The sequence below is a fragment of the Gallus gallus genome, chromosome 5 (assembly GCF_016699485.2).
Source record: "Gallus gallus isolate bGalGal1 chromosome 5, bGalGal1.mat.broiler.GRCg7b, whole genome shotgun sequence".
Taxonomy (NCBI): Eukaryota; Metazoa; Chordata; class Aves; order Galliformes; family Phasianidae; genus Gallus; species Gallus gallus.
The window spans coordinates 40,148,546-40,167,971 of record NC_052536.1 but is presented as its reverse complement, the minus strand read 5'-3'; the positions used below and the strand labels follow the sequence as shown (position 1 = coordinate 40,167,971).

Genomic DNA, 19,426 nt, shown 5'->3' with positions numbered 1-19,426 from the left:
CAGCTGTGTTTTACTGCTGGCCAAGAGAACAGTTTGCATCTGTGGCATAAGTGATTTCATCTATGCAGCTCAATGTGTGCACCATTCTTAAAGAGGCCATCATTGCTAGGTCCAGCACAGACAACACAATCTCATCCAAACAGCTGTGACTATAGAGTTTGGCAGAATTTTTGTCATGTGTTTTGACTATCAGAATATCAGTAAATCCATCAGAAACCATGGAGTTGTTTGTGTTGTCTTCACCAGAGAGATAGGAAAAAAAAATCTCTGTGAAAACAGAAAAATCAAGTATCAATGTCATGGAAACTCTTCATTTTTCCAGAATGAGAGTCATTTCTGAAACTTCATGAGAGTGACTGTCTTTGAAGCCCCTGAAAAAATCAACCTATCCCATTTCAAGTCACCTCTTATTGTGAGAGCCTTGCTTAGTTTTCTCCTGCACTTTGGAAATTCTCTTATGTGCAATATAGACTGAATATCAGACTTGAAATAGTTTCATGTGTAGTGCTGGCTGGTGTGATGAATTTTAACAAGTCCATCAGATGTTCAAATTTCAACCTTGCTATTACCTTAGTGGAAGAAAGTAACAAATAGGCATTTAACCTGTACGTAATACAAGGGCATCCATCTGTGTAACACTGTTTTTGAAGGTGAATCTCTTTTGAAGCTGAAATTTTTGTATGTGCTTAATAGCAAATGCTGGGTGTTTTTCGGTTTTGTTTTTGTTTTCCCCCTGAGAGTGTGAGAAAAAGTCAGTCACTGGAGTTCTGTGTTGTCATTTCAAGCTGCCAGTTCCTGCTTAATTGAGGGATAACTAAAAAAGCAGCTAATCCCAATACCTCATTAAAAGTACTCCTAAGTAAGTTAATTACTGCATGAGTCATTTTCATCCAGATATTTTATTTTTATTTAATTCAAATAAAATGCAGCACCTTTTCCATTTAGCATTCTAAAACTGAAACAAAGTAGATTTTGTGATGTAACATTTTGATTGGGAAATTCTCAAACTCATGTTGCCTTGGCATCTAACACGCATGACAGTGGACATATTGCATCATATTTCCCAGTCCGCTGTTGCTGCTGCAGTTCACTGTAAAATGACTTTACAAAAATCTCAGACTTCCAATGAATTGAATGTGTGCAGGATGCTCCGTACTGGTTTAAAGTCAGAAAGGTCAATTTGATACCTCTAAGCCTCCTACCTGCAAATGAATTGGAGACTGGTATACTGGAATGAAATTCCTCAGCATGTGATTATTTCTAGACATTAAATCCTGAAAGACCTTTGCTAGCAGTTCAGCAAGGAGTCCATTCCCTGATTTAATGTAAAAGGCTCGCTGACTATGTTCCCATATAAATTCAACTCTCAGCAGAGTATTAGGAACATCTATGTGAAAAAAATGTGTATCCATCTTTTCTTAATTTTCCCGCCTCATAGGTTTCATTCCATGTGTCTGTATAAACGTATTGATATTTTTCAAAAATATCTAAAATGTACCAGAGGGCAGCTTGCTGAATCTGATATTGCTGAAGTAACCAGAGATACTGTGGGTTCCTCCGAATTTGATTACCAAATGGTAAAGGTATGTTCAGACTTTTAATGGCTGTACAGACATTATGTGAATTGTCCCATTCACATAATTCACAATTACGTACATATCTTACAGTCATAGACATGCATAAACATGTACGATCATACACTGTAAAACTTTACTGATCTAACAGAAAATTAACCCTTTGTGCTTTGAAATCCAGATGACTGAAGCTGGAAGAGGCATCTCTAATATCAGTGAAGTTAGCATTTAATGATGAGTTTGAGGAAAGGATGAAGGACTATTTTCTCAAGGTATGTTTTCATTTTGTAGATCTCCAAGTCTACTATGTGTTGATTTAGTGAGCAGACAAATACATACTAACAAACACATTTTTAATTAAAATATTTCCTTAGCAGACTAAATGTTTGCAATACTTCCACTCTATCTCATTTTTTTTTTCCTAAACTTGAATTTCCCTCAAAAATCCTCAGAATTAGGATTTGAGGTTTATTTTGCCTCATGTATATATACTGTAATCTTCACGCTTGTACTGGTTCAGTAGGTCCTGACAAACTTACACATGGTGTTCTTTCTCTTCCTGTGTGAGCAATTGTCCCACCTGGAACAAACTTTGGGTTATTCCAATACTGCCACCATCGTTACCAACACATTGAAGATGATATTCACCTCCATACTCGGTTCCCTGATTATAATTCAACATTTCTCACAGAATGAGCTGATTGAGACGCTCTTCATTCCATGGTGTTACAGCTATGCATGGCTGTCCAGAATGTGTTTTGTCTTCCACATCACCATGTCCACAGCTGAAACACACCACCCATCGCCTCACTGTGCTCACATCCACTGTTTGGTCATCACAAATATTCAGCAAACAACAATGAATGTGAATGAGTGTCATTTTTTTGACATGGAGGAATTCTGTGATACGCCTTTTCTTCATATGCACTTCCATGTCAGATGCCATTTCGTCAGACTGTCCCTATAGGAGTCATTACTTTTGGAGTAGCTTGCATATAATGAAAAGCATTGAACTTAAAATAGCTTTAGTAGAAAATTATGAAATTTGAGATATTCAGACTTATTTCACCTCTGTGGTCCACTCTAATGTTGGCCACTATGGTGTTTGCAAATAATGGTTCACCGGTTAAGATGTATCAGCTGTATTTCACTCTCACTGCTAAATGCTTTGTTTCACATTAGTTTTTCAACAAAATCAAGTACTTAATAAAGTACCTGAAGTGAGAATTTTCATATATGTAGGCAGCAGAAGCTCATTATATCTTACATTTAAATAATGCGATTTATTTTATTCTTAAAATATATATATATATTGAGACTTGCAGCTTTGACTACTTGTCAGATATTCTCTAACTCCTGCAGTAAGTCCTTTAGCTTTTTTATCGTATGACAGTTTCATTCCAAGGTAACTTACCAAGATGTTTGTATTCCATTTTTTTCATTAGCAGCCATCTTTCATGATGAAAAAAATATTGTTTTGAGAACTACATAATGAATTATGCTCAGCTGTTACTTTTGTAAATTGCGTGGATACACATACAACTAAGCCTACAATCTGCATTTTCAGAACACCTCTCACTCATTTAGGAACTATTTTTAGGTAGTATAGAAATTTCTTACCATGATATTCCTGAGCATGGATCCTTGTCAATCTGTGAAGTTTGTGTTGCTGTAACATGCATGAGGTTTGACTCACATCACACCAGCATACCAATCTTATTGTGTGTGGCTGTACTGACTTCAGCATGCCTATGTCTAATTTATACCAATGTGAAGATTAAATGCTGAGATCATCTAGATTACAAAATATATGAAAGCAATGTACTGTGCTTTGAGTAAGTTGCTGCAAACTGAGCAAACTGAGCAAAATGCCTTGACATTGAGTCTGAAGGTATGTTTATGTATAAGTTTGGTTAAGGCTCTGCCTTAGTAGTTCATATGTTAATTCAGTGTCAAGATTTGTACATACTTTCTCCAATCAGAATACAAAATGTTAACCAATGAAGTACTAAAAATATCAATCATTACTTTTTGCTGACTTGGGATGTATTCCAAGCTACTCATAGAAATAAGATCTCAAGTTTATCACATCTCAGGAGACAGTCTCTTTGCAGGTTCAAAGTTGCTAGTGTTACTCATAATTTAGTGTAACATAAAATATCAGTTTTGTAAGCTAAATAAATTATTTTTCTAAGCAGCTCATAGCATTTGTATTCATTTGTGTGACACTGCCTTTTTTTTTCTCTATGAAGTCCTGTTTGATGTAATAGATCTTTTTTGTTTTGTGTAAAGACTATGTGCTTGATGTGAATTTTTTTTTTTGTCCAATTCTGCTTTTTAGTCTGTTTCTGAGAACAACAAAGACGCTCTTGGATTTTTTATTTCTTTTCTTTCTTCTACTATAAAACTTGCTTAAAAACTAAAATGGCATTTTAGAGGTGAAACTTAATAGTTTACTTCAAAAGTGTGTGTTTAAAGCACATATTTAGTTAAAAGATTTATTTACTTTTATTGATTAAAAAAATCTGGCAAGGTACTGCAGTCTTACAATGGGCATGGATATCTACATTGGCCATTAATCATTCAATGTTTTCAGAAAGGTCCTTGAATGAATGGAGCAAGCCCTCTAGTGAGTGTGAATGAGGTTCATTTGACTAAATTTGGGTTTATGCAGGATATGTGCCTCCATCTAAACAAACCTACATCTGTAGTCAATAGAGTACCTGGGACCCATGTCATGATTCATTTTGCCCCAAAGTAAATACCTAAGGTTTGATCAAATGAATTTTCATTAACTGCACTAACTCTATTGACTGGATCTCTATTTGGAGACAAAGAGGAAACCAGGTGACTGCCTCCCATTCAAAGGCCTATATTATAGGCACCTGAGTCAATTGAGATTCACCATGTCCACCTGCAGGAGTGGATTCCAATTCCTGAATTCTCAATTCCAGGGTAAACCATTTATTGTCTTCAATGATCTCTGTAAGCACTGCTCAGGAGCAACTAGAATGCTTTTTATCTATCATCAGTACATCAGTTCTAATTGTATCTGTAAAATTAAGGTAACATTGAAAACAAAGTTATTCGTTCATTGTGTCCTTTAGTGGTGTTCACTGAAATTATGAATTTACAAGTTTTCATTCATATGAGCTGTACAACGGTAGGAGTAGTCACATAAAGAGCAGAGCAGACACACTATGCTGTGAATGTTTTGGAATATGTTTGAGTAGATAGATGCTATTTTACAGGAATATATTTTAAAAACTTTCTTGCATTAAAAAAATGTTTCAAAGGTCCATTTAGTAACTGACATTAATTAATGGTATCTTCTAATTGAATGCAAAAAAATGACATCTGGCTGCTGCTATTCACTGCTAATCCCATTCTATGGGGCTCTAGGGATGGGTTGGGTCTAGGTGTTAAGCTGGGAAGACTCTCAGCTGAGATTATTAAAAAGAAAAATGAATCCCTTTTCTTTTTACAGGCTTCTCTGCAGTTTTCACCAGTTTCTAAGATTTAACCTGTGAGTTCTGGATAAATTCTGGTTTAATTTGCTGCATATGTTCTGTCTACGCTCTGGCATTTCTCTGGGATAAGGAATTCTTTCTTCTTACCTATGTCATATTTTTTGTGCTATTGTTTTTTTGTGGGAGAAAAAATAGTTTAAATATCAGGGCAGGAAAATACAACAGAAAATCTGAGTGATATGAACTTAGAGCTGTCCTATGTCCTATATACCTGACACAAGTATATAATTTTTTGTATAATTTTTTACATCTCACAGAACTGATTTCTGAAGCACAGGAACGTTAATTTGGTTATAAAACTGTGATATTGACATCTATTATAGCACTATATTAGCATCTATAATATATATATATTATTCTATAACAAAATCCATAATTTTATCTGTTGGCCTAAATTTTAATCGCATTATTTACGTATAGATTATATGGTCTTACAGAAGTAGCAAGGTGGAGAAGAAGATGAGGGTGTTGCAGTTCAACTGTAAGGCACAGAGCTGTAGGAAACCTGACTTTATTAATTACAGAACTACCTGGATTTCTTTTTAGAATATTTTCCCTAATAAGATTGTAGTTGATAATGAACATATGAGCATGAACATGTTTTCAAGTGGTTGTAAAGAAAAGGGGGAAAAAACACTATCCAAATAATTATTTTCAAAATCTTCCCAGTGCTTCTGAAAGTCAGATTTCAACTGCAAAGCTGTTTCATTTTTGTATTACGTAATGTGTGTTGTCTGGTATTTTTACTTTGCAATAGAGCAAAAAGCAGCTTCAGTTCTCAGACACTTGATTTTTCAAGATATTTTTAAAGAGTTAAAAATTGAAAGATGTTATTTTTACATGTTCCCTTCATATACGCTGTAACTTCTCAAATATTGTATGCTTACTCTGCTTATCCGTTTCTTAGTGGTAATTAATTCCAGTGGATGTTTCAGGCACATGCAAATCAGCTGGAGCGTTCCCTGTTTCCATCTGCAGCTTCTAACATTCATGTTAAGAGCAAAGCAGTTACATTAGATTTTAAAATGCTGTTTAAGATCAGTACTTAGTTGATTCCACAGGTACTTCAGAGAGCATGATGAAATTCTACTGGCACTTTATAAGAAGAAATGGTTACAAAAAGAATAATAAATAACTTAGGAGGCCACAATGGGAAGAAAAAAAAAAAGAATGTATATAAAAAAAAAAAAGAATGTATGTAATGTACTGTTTACATTATTAAACCACTTAGTTTGAAGCTGGACTCACATTGTTTTAAATACCGCAAAAAGAAGAAAGCTTACAATGGCTGTCTTTAAGAAGCTTTCAAAAGTAGAAATGTATTTCCAAATTTTGTATTCATTTGTTTCAGCTCGTCTTTCTTAAAGAATAGGATTTTCCCAGTTGTCAATAGGTGTGGAAAAAACATTGTCAGAACTACTGGCAATTTTTTGATTTTTGCATTAATTGGGGCAGCCTTGTGGGACTGCTCTGTAGCATTGTGGAGTGGCTTCATGTATTGTCCTAAAGTATTGAGATGTCTTTTCTTTGCCTCTGAAGTGATGACTTCCAAAAAGGCGATGGTATGCGTTAATGCTACAGCTAGCACAGACTGCTGCAACCAACATCAGCAATACACATAGAAAAAACTAAGACTGACTTTACTAAGATATGGTTCAAAAAGATCACCCCACTTCTACTCAGTGCTTTTCAGAGTTCCTGAGTGTTGCTCATTTGCATTTGTTGATCTTACCTCCGGGCACACGCAATTTTCCATTACCGAAATCTTTTTGTCTTGTAATCCTTGTGTCATATTTGCTTTATTTGTTTGAGTTCATGTGTCATGCTTCTTTAAAAAGAAACTGATGAGGTCAGGAACCTTTGGAGAAAGGCAGGAATGCTTCTCCCTAAGGAGTAACTGAATGTGCATAGGGAGAGCTTTCAGAACGTGGGGTGGGGCTTTCAGGGAGGGAGAGCTCAGCAAGAGGTGAAGCTGAGACATTGTGCAGAGAAGCATGGAACAGGTCACGCTGAAGCCTTGGGGACTTAGAGGGAACTGTTCAGCATTTGCTGCAACTCAGAAATCCACCATGTTGCTGGTTGTCTTAGACCATCTCTGGAAGAAAGAACTCATTTGAAGATTTGTTTATAGATACTTTTAATCTTCCTCTGTTTTACTTAAAGATTTTAAGATTTATTTATTTGTTTGTTGGTTTGTCTAACCTATGTTTTGTGAAATCTTTTTTCCTGCTTAAAACCTTTGTAGCCCTTGAGGGGGAATTAGCTCTAACTTGAGGGTTCACTGATTGAGTTAAGGCCCTATCATGCTGTCTCTTCAAGATATTTTTCAAATTTTTGTCTCCTGTAGAGCAGTTGAAATCCTAGTCCTGTATTGCTTATTACCCTTTACCTCAGCATCTCAGTACACAAGTCTCCTGCTCAGCAGCATTATCTGCCTGTACCTGTCCCAGTACACTCATTTGCTTTTTCCTGTTTGTTATCTATCATTCTAATTTGTTCCCTAATTCTTTTCCCTACCCCTTGCTATCAGCTGCAGCTTCTGCCCATGGAGAAGCCAGGTACTCTTCTTCCACAAGCAGTCAATTAACTAGTCACAAGTCAATTAGAGATTTTTTTTTCTTCATTCTTTCACATCATTACTTAATGTTCCCATACTCTCTCTGGCAGGGAAATTACTTGTTAATCCAGGGAAATTTGCATATCCCTGCTCTTTTTGAATTCTTTCTGGTTAGACTCATGAAGATAAACATTTCTTGCCCAGTTCCAGCTATTCCCTATGTTTGATCACTGCCTATTCATACCTTCCCGCTATGGCTGCAGTCGGCACTGGCTGTCAGTAACCTCCGATTTATCCAGATTTCATCATGCATTTATTGGCAAGCACTGATCTTAGAGAAAACTACTCAAAGATCATACAGTTATAAAGAAAAAGAATCCTACTACAAAATAAGGCAGTACTCTTTCAGGAAAGTAAACAGCAAGAAAAGTGGTACAATTTTATGCAAAGACTTCGTCTACTCTAGAATCCTGTCTCAGAAGTTGAAGGAGTAGTACTGAGAACTGTGCAGATTTCTCAAGATGTTTTTTTCAAAGTATTTTCCTAGCATCCAACAGTTTTTGTTTCATGGATGTCCTGCACCTGTGGTAGTAGCTTTGTATTTAGCAATGTTCTTAGGGTTTCTTCTTTCTTCCACGAAATTGTGCTGACATATTTTGAATTTATATCTATATATCCATAAGATTCTTCAGCAGATTTCTGCTACGTGACCATGCTGTGTGCATATAGTTAACATTCTGAATGTGCCTCCTTCAAGTTAATGATGCCAGTGATCTAATTCTTAATGGAATAAAAGGTAATTTGTATTCAGATGACCCTTTCATCCGAAAATGTGTTCCTTAAAGTCAATGTAGGAACTACACTATATAAATTGTATGTTTCTTGATCAGCCTCTATTGTGGCTGTTCAGTGTTGGAAATGCATCAGCAGCAAAGATCCCATCTGGATGGGCATTTTTTAACAAGTACATTTTTGTTACAGTAAGTAGTAGTTTTTTTGTCCGTCCGTCCCCCCCCCCCCTTAGGAAGAAGGGCTGCTCTGCTGAAAGATAAGATCAGCTAATAAAACAGATGAGACTGGCTGATTTAGAAGCTGAAAGGGAATGAATGGACAGCTTGATCCTAGGAAAACCATTTTCTTCAAAGTTGATTTTCCAAATGAAGGTGGGAGGGAAAGGCCCAGTCTAGTCAGGTGCGTAACTGCGTCCTCTCACGCATCAGTAGAAGACTGCTGATTTCTGTTCAGTTGTTTTACACTGAAATTCAAAGCCCATGTAATTTTTGTTGAATCTCAAAAGGCTTCTGTAATGTAGAAGGACTTTCCTTCTGTGAGATATTACTTTGCAGGTAAACCTACAATACCTCCACAATTTTGTTCAAGCACACACAAAACGTAATCTGCAAAATACTGGCCACTGCTGCAGGCAACTGGGCTCTTAAATCAGCTCTGTCTGGAAGTGCTTTCCTTCTTGTCTGACCCTGAGAAGTCCAAATTTTTTTCAAGCTTGGTAATACTGGGGGAAGTCCATTGTTTTATGGGATACAGGAGTGTTTTTCCTTAACAATTGCTGTGACCACCAGAGTCTTGGCCTGCTGCTAGCAGTAACTATGCTACAGGCAGAAGAGAGGGTGTTTGAGGGAGGAGCTGTACTTCTCTAAAGCCAGTGCTGACAGCAGGATCCTATGTGGTGCCAGACGGACTGATGTGGGTGACTCAACAGCAGTTGCTCTTCCATCCGTGTCGGTACCGAAACAATGTCCCAGTATGAGGCTGGAAGCTATACAGGGGTTGAGATGTAAAAGCCTGTTTTTCAATGCTCCATTACTCTGTTTAGTATTTGCTTGCATTCCCTATTGTGTCTTTGATGAAATTTTAATTATTATTTATTGTACTTTTAATACTGCATGCCAAATACTGAGCATGCATGAAGATGGTTGATAAATAACAGAGTTAGTATTATGCAAAAGAATAGTTTTCTGAAAATTGGCCTCTCTCAGAATAAGTAACTTCAGTGAGCAGGTACTTCTCTAAAATATTTTACTATGCACACTGTTTCTGCAGCTTTTTTTTTTTCCTACATGCCAAAACTGTAATTAAATCTGCCCTCTTGTATCTCATGTGGTAGGTAGGCAGTGATATCCACTTTTGGCTTAATTTCCAGGGAAATTAAGTGCCTTGGCCAAAATAAAGCTACAAGCTTGTGGCTAAACCAGGAAAAATCCTGGTCCCAAGTCTCTTTGCTCTAGCTGTAAAATTCTGCAGTAATCTACTTACAGTGTTTATGGGTAAAGTTCTTTAGCTGTACTAAAAATGACAGTAACTAATAAAACAAGTTACCATTGTTAGTGGTCTAAGCAGCGAGAAAGTGTGCAGTGGCCCTATTATTCACCAGAAAATGTAAGATATCTTTCTACTGTTCAATTTTCATTTTTCTTTTTTAAGAAAAGAGAATGCCAAGATGCTTGCAGTACCTCCATAGATTTGCATTGCTAATTTTGAGCCCGCGTAATTGAGCAATGGTGGAGAACAGCCATGCCAAGCATAGAGGAAAATTAGATATGAGTTAGGGTAACAAAGGAGTAAATCAGCACAGGAAGATTCTGAAAGAAAATGTTCAAATCATGGCAGGAAAACAGTACTTCAAAAGGCACATGCCTGAGATTGGTTATGGCTATCAGGAAACATCAGTTCTGCTCCCAATTTCATCTCTATTTAAAGAAAGAAAAGAAATCTGAAGAATTTAATTTTAATTATGTAAAATAACATGCCAGGGAAGCTGAGCACGCCAGAGCCTACCCTGTATCTAATATTTAACAGAACTTGCCTGCTGCCCTGGCTGCGAACTTCTATACATGCCTGTCATGTGAGTCTCCATTCCTCAAAGCTTTGGGATTATTTTCTTTTTGTGCCATAACACTCTGTTCTTGTTGCTTTAAACCTGATTAATGATAATGAATTGGAAGTTGAGTTGAGGTACCAACATAAAATTAATAGTTGTAACAACGTTCTCAGATCCTATGCCTTATTCTTCTTGTTACCTTCAAAGAAAGGAGAGGAGTAGTGGGTTGAGTTTTAATCTAACTTTGTTTCATTAAACCGTAGATCAGATGTGAATAAGGGTAACAGAAATAGAGTGGTGTCCAGGCAATGTCAGAGCAGGTACACTAGCTGCAAAGACATGCAAAATTGTTTCTGTGTTTTGTTTGCCTTCCAGCTAGGAAAGCGTTCTCTCCCCCTTTAACAACAACATAAAATATCAAAGGTCTGCCCAAGCAAGAGCAAATACCTTTCTTATCCTCCTTGGTGCTGCCTGGCATGAGTATAGTTGGGTGTCTCACTACTCTGGAGGGAGTTCAGAGCACAGCATGGACTGGGAACAGGAAGTGGGCCTGGGGACGCAGAGCGTTCCTGCTGCTATGCCAAAGTGTCACAGAGCACTACTGTGTTCTCCGTGCCCCCAGCTTAAAGGGAAAGTTTTGTTCCATCTCTTCTGGCAACTTCACAATTCCCCTTCTGAAACTGAAGTCTGATTGAGTCAAAGGAGATATGCTGTGCTAGGAAAACTGGACAAAAATCCCAAAACATGAGTGAAGCTAAAGCACTACCACACACTTTAATGTTGCCCCTTGCATAGGAACAGCAGATAAAATAAGTGATCATAGAAAAAAAAAAGCTGCTCTGAAAGCACCAAAAGTGTGCAGTTTCTAGAAAGATCTCACAAAAGGAGATCTGTCCATGCTCAAACATACCTTACAACAAAATTTACAAAGACAAGAAAGTACCATTTCTTCCTCTGGAAATCAGACATACTTCTATTTTATAACCTTTTCCACTCCTGACATTCAGTGCTGATAAAAGCTAAAGACAGCGGAGAGTGTAAAGTTCACTGTGGTCCTACTGATAAGCTGGCTCTATATGTTACTGGTCCTGAATCTATTCAGAATTTTCCATAATGGCACTGAATTTTAGAATGAGTCTCAGATTATTGACAGCACGGTATTAGTATGTTCCAATTTTTGTGTTTGTCATACAGATATTGTACATCTACTGAATTGAAATCATATGAACTAAACAAACCCAAGTAAAGCTAGGGGCTTATGGAGGATGCTATCTCAACTTCAGATGTTTCAAGCTTTGGGTGTTCATTTCCTTTAATACAAGTCTCCAAATGTCTGTATTTCAAACAGGGAAGAAAGCAGAGCGTTTGTGCTTATGTAAAACTGTGTACTGTTTATTCTGTTAGTGATGGTGGTCCAGGCACTTGTATCATTCTTTATATCAGACTTTGATTCTTGGATATGTACCACTGGATTGGCTGTTAGTTACAAAAGACTGTTGCTTCAGTTATTGCTTGAAACACTGGAACAAAGCCTGAGCTTCTTGAACATTTTAAGTAGCTGGTTTATTTGTCTTTCCAAAGCAATTTATCTAAATAGGCCAACACGATCAAATAACACAGGATTCTAAATATTGCCTAGTCTGATATTTTAATTTGAACTCTTATAAAATAATGGTTACCTTTCAGCTCCCAAAATGTCACAGATGTTTCTTAAAAATTGGCCAGTGAACATCAGCAGCAGCCACACAAAGCTATTTGTTTTTCAAAGCTGAACAGACTTTCCATTGGCACATATCCTGGCAAAAAAAAAAAAAAAAAAAACACAAGGAGAAATGCAATTTACACTGCTTTGAAAACATGAAAGCAGAAGATCACTGATAGTTCCCATTATGATACTTATTCTGCACTAAGACTTTCTTATCCACCTTTGTCTTTAAAATACTGCCTTATAAAAACAGTTTTCTTCAAATGAATCGTAACGTAATTGGGTTACACAATATTGTGAGTAATCTAAAATACCACGATGATTACACTGCCTTTTCCACAGTGCTTCCAGCTGAACTTTGTTTTCACAGAGAATGTAGAAGTGGAGCAGTTGCTGTAACTTTGACTTTTTCTGTTTTCACACAGAAATTGCCAGATGTGCTTCAGAGTAGAATTTCATTTGTGAATGAATGAGAAGAAATATTCCATGTTACTAGGGGTGATAAAACTAAAAAATTTTAGACACCTCACCAGTATTACAGCTGTTTTGCACTAATTTTTAATTTCAGGGAACTTTACAGAGTTGCAAATAGTTATTTGAATATTTTATTCCAGTTGTGCATGTTCGAGAGTCTAGATACTTAGCTTGAAATAGGAGGGACGTTTTCTTGTAAAACAGAAAACTTGTAAAAATACTGCCTTGAACTTATATCAAAAATCTGTTGGTCAAGGTAAGGTCAGTGTAATTCTCTAGAACTTAAAACTTGTTAAATATTAGTACAGTTAGCAGATTGTTAGCAGGGTTTTTTTATTGTTTGGGTTTTTGTTTTGCATTGTTTTTTGTTTTTCCATTAAAACTAAATGAGAAATTTCATTCTAGCATACCAAACCCACAGCAACCCTTTACCAGGGACAAGATCAGAACCAAGCAGGTTGCTTCCCAAATAGGCCAACCTAAAGCTTGTCTGAGTTTCCTTTTTAGATAGCCTTACCCACAGCTACTGAGCAATTTAATTAGTAAGAGTTGAACATGTTTTACAAGCAACTCAACTGAAATGAGACACATTAAACAAAAATGAGGCTGGGTCAAAACTTCATGAACAATAAAAGTATACCAGTTTACACAGTTGAAACAGAATTCTTCCAAGCATTAATGATTTTTTTAAAAAGCATTTTCTTTGGGAATACCGAATACCTTTGGAAGCTTGTTGGCTTACTCTAACCAATGAATGGATGCTTGCACAGGTACTGAAGAAACAACGTGCTGGAGAAATCTGTACATTACGTTCAGACACCAGTAAACACAGAGAGTTGCCAAGCTGAGCAAATGTTAGCTTTCCAGTTGAGTGAACAAAAAAAACCAACCTGATGTGCTTAATTCAAACTGATTAGGCTGTGCTTGAATTTGTACTTTTATGTAACTTCTTTATTAAAGGAGTTCTGTTGGGCAATGTTTTTAACCCCTACTAGTTTGTTAATTAAATGATTGAAGATAATTGACATCTGTAAAGAAGGAAGAAAAGTCTAAAAAAATCTAGATTAAAAGTAGAACTCATTTGCAAAATTAGTTAGAAAAGATATCACTCGTTATCTCTCTGTAGTTAAAAAAAAAAAAAAAAAAAAAAAGGCAGGGCATGAAGGAATCAAAGTTCAGTTTCTGGAGGCTGTATATAGACCATGAGTGAAATTATATTCCAGTCAAGTATATTGCAGTGTTTCCATGAATGCCAGGAAGAAAGATCAACTAGGATTCACCTTCTTTGTCTTGACTGTATCCCCTCTTCATGTGACTTTAAAGAGCCTTGCAATCTCCAGTCTTGATTCTTGTATGTCAGTAGGAATAGATTCACTGACAGTGCCCATGTATAGGATCTAGTACACTGAGTTATGTCTTCGATCACACAGGAAAAATTTTAGATGTCCCAGAGCAATAATATGAGATTAAGAAATATTTAATGCTACAGCCTGGAGGATATCACCAGTTTACAAGACTCCTAGCTCTTTGCAAGGTTTGGCCATGCTAAAAATTTAAGACACTGGAACCTTAAATCTTCAGATATATCTATCTGAGTTTGAGTTCTTACAAGTTGCTCAGTAATATTACTATATTCATTTTTTAAATGTTTTTATATAAATAAAGCCCTGTAAAAACAAATTCACCACTCTGAGGAGCTTATATCCATAATAAAGTGGATAACTATTCAGTGATGTAGTGGAAATGCTAAGTCACAGCTTGAAACAGTGATTGAGCACCTGGGGGGAAGACAGGGCCAACCCAGGGGAGCTCAGGTGTATGCATTGCACCTGAGTGACCAGAAAGGGTGGAACCAAGATCCACCCCTTCCCAGATTTCATTTAAGGGTTGGCAGTGGAGGCAAAGATACCTTACTGGAGATTCCTGCCTACATGAGTCCTTATGAGGGTAAGCAGATTTCCCTCCCCTCCCCTCCCTCTTCTTTTGTTTCTGTGTCCACAGAGTTTAGGCTTATCCTTGCTTGCTGCAGCCTAGGATCTTACTGCTCTACTATTGTTCCTGTGCTTTCTGTTGCATTATAGCATTATGGGTGATTAATTCAAAATGTCTAACTCAGTTTGTGGAATTGGTTATTGGTCTTTAGAGGCCTTCACATGAAGCTAGTAAAACTTTAAAATTATGTATAGATTGAAGTATTCTGAATTGTTTTCAATTATGTTTTACATTTGTACTGTAACACAAATCATCTTGAGTGCTATTCCATGGTATGTACAGGACAACCAAGTGATCGAACCCAGTCAGAATGCCCTTATGAAAGGCAGGTCCTGCTTGACTAACGTGATCTCCTTCTATAACAAGATGACCCAACTAATGGCTAAAGGGAATGCTGTAAATATTGTTTTTTCTTGTAGTTTAGCAAGGAATTCAATACTGTTTCTTACAGCCTTCTCCTGGAGAAACAAATTGCTCATGTCTTGGGCAGAATATGCTGTTTACTGGGTAAAAGACTGCCTGGACGTTTGTGCCTGAAGTGTTGTTATGAATTAGGTTAAATTCAGTTATGTTTTATCATAAGTGATATTCCCCAGGATTTGAAATTGAGGACAACTTGAAGGTAGGAAGGCTTTGTAGGTGGTACTGGATAGTCTGGATTAACAGGCTGCATTCTATTGTGTGGCATTCAATAAGGCTGAATGCTGTGTGCTGCACTTAGTTTGTAATGACCCCGTGCAGTGGTTGTAGACTTGGGGAAGGGTGGCTGGAAGGCTACCTGGCAGAAAAGGACCTGGAGGTGCTGATCAACAGTTGGCTGTATGTGAGACAGTGTGCCTAGGTAGCCAAGAGTGCTAATGGCATCTTGGCTTGTATCAGAAATAGCATGGTCAGCAGGACTGTTCCTCTATACTCGACACTGGCGAGACCATACCTTGACTACTGTGTTTTGTTTTGGACCTCTCACTACAAGGAAATTGAGATGCTTGAGTGTGTGCAGAGCAGAGAACCAAAAGGGTTCTGGTGCCTGGTTCTACAAAGAACCAAAAGGGTTCTGGAGCCCCTTCTGGTGAAGGGACAAAACAAGACGTGAGGAAAATGAAGCTGTTTAGTCTGAGGAGAGAAATGGCAGCTCTCTACAACCACCTGAGAGAAGGTTGCAGCAAAACCAGTAATAGAATAATAGAATCCTTAGAGCTGGAAGGGATCCTTAAAGGTCATTAAGCCTAACCCTCCTGCAATGAACAGGGACATGTACAGCTCAATCAGGTTGCTCTTAGCCTGGTCTCGCTTAACCTCAAACATCTCCAGGGACAAGGCTTCCACAACATCTCTGGGAAACCTGTTCCTGTGCCTCACCACTCACTGTAAAAGACTTTTCCCTTATCCAACTTAAATCTATCTTCTTTTAAGTTGAAACTATTTGCCCTCATTTATCACCACAGACCCTGCTAGAGAGCCTGTCCCCTTCTTTCCTGTAGCTCCACTTCAGGTTCTGAAAGGCTGCTATCAGGTCACCTTGGAGCTTTCTCTTCTCCAGGCTGAAGAGCTCCAGCTCTCAGCCTGTCCACACAGGCGATGTGTTCTGTTCCATGGATCATTTTTGTGGCCTTCCACTGGGTGTTCTCCAACAGGTCTATGTCTGTCCTGAGGACACCATACCTGGATAGACTACTCCAGGTGTGGCCTCACCAGTGCAGAGTAGAAGGGCTGTGAGAGCGCACTGTTCACTTGTATCTATCTTCTCATTTTCCAGTTTTGCCAAGTCCTTTTTGGCAGGGCAGTGCTCAATTCTTTCATCCCCCAGCTTGTACTGATTAGTGGGGCTTGCCTCAACACAGGTGCAAGACCTTGCACTTGGCTTTGTTGAATCTTATGAGGTTCACCTGGGTGCACTGATTGTGCCTGTCTAGGTCTCTGAATGGCATTCCATCCCTTGGATGTGTTGACCAAATCACATAGCTTGGCATCATCTGCAAATTTGCTGAGGGTGCACTCGACCCCACTCTTGATGTTAATGATGAAGATAATAAAGAGTATCAGTCCCAGGTCTGACCCATGTGGCATGCCACTTGTCATTCATCTCCACTGAGGTACTGAGCCATTGACCACCACTCTCTGGCTCTGACAGGATAGGAGGAAATTACCCTGTCACAACTTGAGATAAGTTTAAATGGGATGTCAGGAAGAATTTCTTCACTGAGGAGTTGGACAAGTATAGGAACAGGCTGCTTAGGGAAGTGGTTGAATCTTCACACCTGGAGATGTTCAACAGAAGTCACTGCAGGACATGGTTTAGCGATGGGGCTTGGTAGGTCAGTTTAATGGTTGGACTTTATGGTAATGAAAGTCTATTCCAACATAAATGATTCTATAATTCTATAAATTACATGTTTGTACTTTTTGTTGTTTTTTTTTTTCCTGTTATGTAGTCATTAGTTTTGAGGAGGAATGTGAAGATGGATAAAATATTTCTATGTATGGTTTAAATCAGAAAGTATTTTAAAGCAAGAAGTAATGAGCAATCTGGTCAGCCAGCTAAAAAAATAGAATACAATTCCTGCTAGGTCTTTGGCACTGAGGTGCCCTTACAATGCCCTAAAGCATTTGGGAAATGAATATGACATTCAGAATCTGACAGATAGTGCAAGTATCCTGACTGTGCTGTATTTTTGCCAGCTGCAGATATCTGGTCTTAATGGTTGGAATTACATGTAAATTGAAAAATCTTTTAAGCATCTCAAAGTGACCCCATCTAGATGAGTAGAAATTTGGGCTAATATAGCTTTGCCCTAATATAAAAACCATTGTTCCGTTTCTCATCAGAACACCAAAGCCTTCAGAGTGAAAATCTGTATTCTTTTCAGATCCGTGCTCTTGTTTAAATCATTGTGGGTCAGAAATTGTGTTACTGAGCTATTAACTCTTTCCCAGACAGGTTTTTATTGGAGGATTCTTCTAGTCCTGTTCTTTGTGGAGAATAAACCAGAGTTCCCTTGAGGTAAATGACTTTTAAGCGATGCTCCAAGTTTGGCTCCACAGACAACAGTTAAAGAGAGTAAAAGATACATGTCTGCACCGAGCAGCCAAACAGCATTTTAGACTGCTGACTTCTGAACAAGGTGGGTAAGAGGGATATGTATTATCCCTAGCGTTTGATCTGTAACAGGCAAGATGCCCAGTGTTAGTTCAGCCTTGCTCCACCCTTTGTTAGAATTTAAGAAGCAAAATGAATAATTATATTTCCAAAATATGTCTGATAAAGTGGATTTTAATTTTTTAGGAATGTTTTGTGAATATTGCAAAGAATTCAGAAGGCTCACCACTTCCTCCTACAAATAAAATATATTGCGTCTACAAACACTCGTGAAGAGGAGAAAGGAGTAAGTAAACTGAGGAATTGAGATGGATGGGTTTTGCCTAAGAGGTAGAGAACGTGCCCAATTGACATTATTTTGTAACTAGCAGGAGCCAAGAGGTCCTGCCTCTTTGAGGGGTATATTTGATATATTTTCAAGTCATTTAAATAAATGACTTTATTTTCAAGTCAAGTCATTTAATATGTAATTTGAGAGGGAGGAGCATGGAGAATTTCCTTGACCTTGCGCATATTGTACTGCCTCAAACTGTGTTATGTAACTGTAGTTAATTTTGAATATTGGATATTGAGAAAATATTCAGCAGGTTGGTTTTGATAGCAATTTCATTATCTTGTACCTGTGAGGAGACGTGAGCTGGTAGGCAGTCTGAAAAACAACCGAGTGCTATAAATAATATTAATATTACTATGTTTTACTGCTGTTTACTTTAGTTTTTGTGCCATGAAATAGGGTGATGATCAGGAAAAACAATATTTATATTGAAACCATATGGTTCACAAGGAAAAGCATTTTTTCCTTGTGACTAGTCTTCTGTCTGCAGTCTGAAGTGACAGTATCTCTGTATTCACCTGACAGTTTTTGACAGTGGATCAGTTGTTGCTACTGAGGAAGCAGCTGACATTTTTACTTCTTTGAAAGGTATGAACTGTCATTTACAGTTCATAAGAGTTACGCTAGTCAGTGCTTAAGGAAAACATAAAAAGCTTTACTTTGTATCTGTAGGTACAGAAATGAAAGGCTTCCAATATTTCTTCCGCCTTGAACAATTCTTTCAATTCAAAATGCGTTACAAATCTTTTATAGTATCACTGCTGATATCTAACATCAAATGTGAATTAGCTCATGAAATTTGTAAATACTTTCTCAAGTATGATGTTAATGAAAACTGAAATGAGAATACGTGAGAGTGTGTGTGTGTATGTGTATATTTAGAAGATCAGTCAGTCAGCTTTTCTTGCTAGGGAAAGAGAGAACTTGATGAAGCTGTCTTTTGTTAGAGATTTTGAACTGGAATTTAGGAAGGCTGTTCTGCAACTTGTGGTTGAGAAAAAAGATGAAAACACTCTAATTTTTTTTGGAGGACTTATGTTTCCCTGTCTCATCCTTTGGAAGACCACTCTTCTGGCTTTGTTATTAAGGTGATTTCAATAACAATCCATAGCAGTTAAGTCTTCTCAACATAAAGCTGGATATGAAGAAATTATATGTCAAAAAGCAAGCATTCCTTTCCCGTAGTCTTGGTTCCTTTTAGTTGGAACTAATGGATTTGCTTCTAGTGTTCTTACTCTTTCTTTTTTAATTGTATTTTCTTTCTATATTTTTAAGTCTACCAAAAGTTCAAGGAACTGTTAGGGCTTCTATTTGTGGATAAAAA

The 19,426-nt window shown here is 37.5% G+C and overlaps 1 long non-coding RNA gene across 2 annotated transcripts; it reads left to right on the top strand.

The window, feature by feature from the left end:
* Positions 1–14,586: 14,586 nt before the first annotated feature.
* On the top strand, positions 14,587–18,757 carry LOC121110832. Of its 2 annotated transcripts, none has more exons than XR_005860193.2 (3): positions 14,587–14,626; positions 17,610–17,793; positions 17,955–18,757. It is a non-coding gene; the product is annotated as an uncharacterized LOC121110832 (long non-coding RNA). The 2 variants fall into 2 exon arrangements; XR_006939315.1 differs by having other exon boundaries at positions 17,606–17,793; positions 17,955–18,085.
* Positions 18,758–19,426: the final 669 nt, after the last annotated feature.